Raw genomic sequence first — 6,179 nt, forward strand, 5'->3', positions numbered from 1 at the left:
GTGGCTATGAGTTGGAATCAACTCCACTGCAATAGACTTGGTTTTAATTCGTTTTTTAGATGACAAACAGCAGCCTCTTCCCCCCTCCCTTCCATTTCCTCTATTGCTGCCTCATCAGAACCAAACACTTCCAATTTTTAGCTGATTCGTTCAGTATCTTGAATCCTCTAAATTACATGTGTGTTTAGCTACCTCTTGACTTTTATCAATTTAAGGCTCTCTCTTGACTCCCGATATGATAGATGAGGCTTGAGCATGCTGTCATCCCCTCAAGGCCACTACATACCCATGTTCCCATCAGTCCCCACATCCTCTCGATAGAGAGATATTGTTATTTTCTTTGGCATATTGAACAGGGTGTACATTATTATTATTACGATGCAGTGCTGAGCCTTAGGGTATACTATGATTACTTTTTCTGTTCAGCACAGCTCTGTGCCTTGTCTTGATTTTTGTTTATGTTTTGTTTTTAGTTTTTTCTTAGTTCAGATTTGAGTGGTTATCACATTTCAACCCAAAACTCTCTGCCTTTTGTTTAAATCTCCTGTCTACATATGTGGACCCATGACGTACTCTATCAGTTTAGTTTTCTCGGCTAAATCTCTCTCAGAGCCTTCTAAGCAACTCTGATCTTAGTTACTGGCCTGCTATGCATCCTGGGTCTCACTTATTATCATCCTAAAGATTCCCTTTGCCTGTCTCCTGTGTGGGACCTCTTGTCTCCCGTATGTCATGTCTCTTGGTTGACACTCTCATTTTGGTGAAGCATAGATAGCCTCTAGTAGCTTCCCAAGCAAGGGTGCCTTGGAAAGAAATTTCTAGAGACATTTCAGGTCTTGAAATGTCTTTATTCTACCCATACATATAATTGATCACTTGTCTGGGTATAGACAAGGTGAATTGACACATTGGCTGAAGCAATGCAAGCATAGCAACAATTGTGAGGACGGTGCAGGGCCAGGCAACGTTTTGTTCTGTTATACATAGGAGCAGTATGAGTAGAAACTGATTCAACAATACCTAATGACAACAACAGCATTCCAGGGTGCAAATCATTTTGCATCAAAATTTAAGGAGTCTAGCTTCTATGCTACTGTTGAGAAATCAGATGTCATTCTTATTTCTTGTCCTTTGTATGTGAGCTACCTTTTCTTTTCTAGAAACTTCTTTTATTCCCAGTGTATTAAAATTTCTCTAAGATGGGCCATGGTATGGATCTATTACAGGCATACCTCAGAGATATTGTGGGTTTGGTTCTAGATCATTGCAATAAAGTGAGTCACAAATTGTTTGGTTTCCCAGTGTGTATAAAAGTTTTGTTTACACTATACTGTAATCTGTTAAGTGTGCAAGAGCAATATGTCTAAAAAAAAACAATGTACATACCTTAAAAAATACTTTATGGCTAAAAAATGCCAACTATCATCTGATCCTTCAGCAAGTCATAGTCTTTTGGCTGGTGGAGGCTCTTGCCTTGGTGTTGATGGCTGCTGACTCATCAGGATGGTGGTTGCTGAAGGTTGGGGCGGCTGTGGCAATTTCTTAAAATAAGACAACAATGAAGTTTGCCGCATCAATGGACTCTTCCTTTCATGAAAGATTTCTCTGCAGTATGTGATGCTGTTTGATAGCATTTTACCCACAGTAGAACGGCTTTCAAAATTGGAGTCAATCCTCTCAAACTCTGCTGCTGTTTTATCAACTAAATTTATGTAATATTCTAAATCCTTTGTTGTCATTTCAACAATGTTCACAGCATCTTCACCTGGAGTAGATTCCATCTCAAGAAACCACTTTCTTTGTTCATTCATAAGAAACAACTCCTCATGCATTAAAGTTTTATCATGAGATTGCAACAATTCAGTCACATCTTCAGGTTTCACTTCTAATTCTAGTTCTCTTACTATTGCCAGCACATCTGCAGTTACTTCCTCCACTGAAGTCTTGAACCCCTCAAAGTCACCCATGAGGGTTGGAATCAACTTCTTCCGAACTCCTGTCAATGTTGATGTTTTGAGCTCCTCCCATGCATTACAAATGTTCTTAATGGCATCTAGAATGTTAATCCTTTCCAGAAGGTTTTCAATTTACTTTTCGCAGATCCATCAGAGGAATCACTCTCTATGGCAGCTTATAGCCTTACAAAATGTATTTCTTAAAAAACAAGAATGGAAAGTCAAAATTACTCCTTGATCCACAGGCTGCAGAATAGATGTTGTGTTAACAGGCATGAAAACGACATGAATTTTGAACATCTCAATCAGAGCTCTTGGGTGACCAGGTACATTGTCAATGAGCAGTAATATTTTGAAAGGAATCTTTTTTTCTGAGCAGTTGATCTCAACAGTGGGCTTAAAATATTCAGTAAACCATGTTGTAAACAGATGCGCTGTCATCTAGGCTTTGTTGTTTGTTGGCACAGGCAGAGTAGTTTTAGTATAATTCTTAAGGTCCCTAGGATTTTCAAAATGGTAAATGAGCATTGGCTTCAACTTGAAGTCACCAGCTGCATTAGCCCCTAACAACTTGGCTAATTGTTTGGCACAAGAGGCCTACCTTTTGGCCTATCTTGGCTTTGGACATGCCTTCCTCACTAAGCTTAATCATTTCTAGCTTTTTGATTTAAAGTAAGAGACATGTGACATTTCCTTTCACTTGAACACTTAGAGGCCATTGTAGGGTTATTAATTGGTCTAATTTCAGTATTGTCCTGTCTCAGGGAAGAAGGAGGCCCAAGGAGAGGGAGAGAGACTGGGGAACAGCCAGTCAGTGAAGCAGTCAGAACATTCACATTTATCAATTAAATTCATGGCACCCCAAAACAATTACAATAGTAACATCAAAGATCACTCATCACAGATCACCATAACAGAAATAATAATAATGAAAAAGTGTGAAATATTGCAAAAATTACCAAAATGTGACACAGAGACATGAAGTGAGCACATGCTGTTGGAAAAATGGTGCCAAAAGACTTGCTAAATGCAGGGTTGCCACAAGCCTTCAATTTGTAAAAAACTTAATATCTGAAGCACAATAAAGTGAAGCACAATAAAATAAGGTATGCTTGTGTCTATTTGAGCATTCATTGACTTTTTCAGTGTTCTCTGAATGTTCCTTTTTTAAACACCATGTTCTTGTTTCATGGTTGCAATATAGTCTCTTATTTCTCTAAAGATTAATGACGATTTTAATTTTATTTTTGTGCTCTCTGCTTAGTCTCTGCTGGAGGCTTCCTCAGATGTCTGATTATTCTTAGCTGTCTGCTTATCTTTAAGACTAGGAGTCTAAAAAATTGAGTGAAAGCGCTGAATGCATGGATGGGCGTTGCTGGCCAGGCCCTGTCACAGTAAGGTAATCTGGCTGGACTGTTTCATTGAGAAACTCTCAATAAGTAACTTTGTATCTTTCTTCTTGGAATGATTAGATCTCTAGAGAAGATTTTCTAGTGTTTTGCTTGAAAGATTAAGATATAGCTGTCAGTAAACTGGGAGCCAAGTAGGGAAGAAGGCTAGGGCATGGGAGTCTCAACATTCAAGGTGTAAGTACACTTGATTCTCCTGTTTTCAGTGGTACCCACATCCTCAGCCACATCCAGAGACCCTCTGTTTTATACTCTCAAGGAAATAAACCTCTGGACTTCAGCAGATGGAGGAGCCACTTGGCTGGACAGAATAGGAAAGAGGATTTGGGGATCTAAACGCTTATAAAAGAGACTTGAAATCAGTCCTCTTGATAATAACTCTTCTCTTCACCACTTGTTCCAGGCATGCCTGCTGCAGTCAATTCTTAAGCCTTTTGAGGATCTGTAAACATACATCTAGTTGCTTCTCCATTTTCCTCACTACCTCCATAGGATTCTGTTTCCTTAGACCTGCTAATTTACGACTCACCCATCTATTTCCCACCTTCAAAGTTTGTTGCTGTTATCTCCTCACCCCATCTCCCTTTCCTTGTGGGTTTATGTCTTTTTAAAAAATCCTTATACTGTGGTTTCAGTTGAGTTTTAAGAAGAAGCAAAAGTAGATGCACGTGTTAAATTTTACACTGTTACCCACTAGTTCTTGCTTTTATGATTGAAATAAAGTTCTTTGTAAGGAAGTTTCCTTGGTTACCCCAAAACCAGAACAAAGAAAGGTGGAAGAATTGAATGTCTAATGGAATCAGGTTAAGATAGCTTCATTCATCTACCTACTCCCTGGAAATGGATTGTCCATTCAACAGGACTATACTATTCAAAGTTCATTTCTTGCCTGGACAGTGCTTAAGTGGGCACTTCCAGTGTGGACTTCTGTGAGTCTTCTTTTCTTATGCTTCTATTTTCCACCAGTCCTTTTTGACTTATGCCTTTCTTTCAACATATTGATTATTTTAGTCAAGTTACAGACAAATCTGGCTCACGTGGGAAGCTACTTTACATACCATTACTGCAATCCTTTATGAGTTGATGCTATGTCTAACACACAGAGGAAAGCTAATACCTATGGTTTGTCATGAAGACACTTCATTTTGTAGCTAACTGCAACACCATCTTCTCCTAGTCTGTATATCCACAGACATGGCTAACTAGAAGCCCAAAAATTTAATTCAGAAGATTTTAAAGGCAAACATACACCTAAAGGGAAAGGCAATGATTCCAGCCCCTCTAGAAGAAAGGAAAATGCCCTGAGCCTGAAATATCACAAACAAATTCAAATCACTCAATAGTCATCCATTCACTTAATGAAAAGTAACTGAGCTAGTCCCATAATGATAAGAGTGAAGAGCAAACAGAAAGAAGAGTAAGATGCGATCTCTCACCTCAAGGAAATTATAATAGTTGAAATAAAAGCAAATAGTGAAATATCTATAAAGTAAGTGAATAAACCTAGCTCAAATAACCCAAAAGAAGGGAAGAAATAAGGAACAGAGGAAGGAAAAATAGAGAGAAAATACAAAAAAGAAACACAAAATGGTAGACCTAATAGAAGTGTATCAATAATTACATTCAATGTAAATGGACTAAACCATAAGTTAAAAGACAGAAAATGTCAAAATGAATCTTTAAAATGTTTAACTACACGATCTCTTCAGGAAATTCATTACAACTCATAATTATATAGGAAAGTCAAGAGTAAAACAATGGGAAAAGATATGCCATGAAAACACTAATAAAAAGAGAGCTGTAGTGCCTACTTTAACATCATACAAAGTAGACTTTGGAACAGAGAAAATTACAAGGGATAAAAAGAGATATTATATAATGATAAAAGGGTCAATTCATCAAGAACACATAATAATTTTCAATGTGCATAAACGTAACCACAGAGATTCAAAATACATGGAAAAAAACCTGACAGAACTAAAAGGAAAAAAAATAAAACAAATTCCAACAAATAGGAAACTTTAACACTCCTCTGTCAGTAAGAAATAGAATCAGTAGACAGAAGATCAGCAAAGATATGAAATAACAAAACAGACCATCAACCAGCTGAATCTAGTTGATATTCATGGAACATTCAGCCCAACAACTGTAGAACACACGTTCTTTTCAATGGCACATGAATATTCACAAAGGTAGACCATATCCTGGATCATAAAATAAATCTTAACAAATGAGAAGAATTGAGATCATATAGAGTTTATTCTCAGACCATAATAAAATTAAACTAGAAATCAATAACAGAAAATAAATAGGAAAATCTCTAGTCACTTAAAAATTAAACAACAAACTTCTAAATACGCCATGACTGAAAGAAATCTCAGAGTACATTATAAAATAGTTTGAGTGAATGAAAATAAAAGTATAACTTATTAAAATGCATGGGAAACATCTCAAATCAATAATTTAGAAGAAAGTTCTCAAATCAGTAATCTAAGCTTCTACATTAAATAAATGAAAAGCAAAATAATCTCAGACACTGCTAAGGGAAAGGAATAATAAAAATAAGGTCAGAAATCAATGAAATTGAAAACAAAAACAATAGAGAAAAATTAATGAAATAAAAAACTGGTTCTTTTAAAACATCAATAAAATTGATAAACTGCTAGCAAGACTTTAAAAAAGGAAAAGAAAAGACATAGATTACTAATATCAGGAATGAAAGAGAGGATATCACTATAGACCAAGCGGAGATTAAAAGGATAATATGGGAATACCATGCACAACTCTACACATATCAATTCAACAAAATAAACAC

This window comes from Trichechus manatus, unplaced genomic scaffold (genome assembly GCF_000243295.1).
Source record: "Trichechus manatus latirostris isolate Lorelei unplaced genomic scaffold, TriManLat1.0 scaffold00090, whole genome shotgun sequence".
Taxonomy (NCBI): Eukaryota; Metazoa; Chordata; class Mammalia; order Sirenia; family Trichechidae; genus Trichechus; species Trichechus manatus.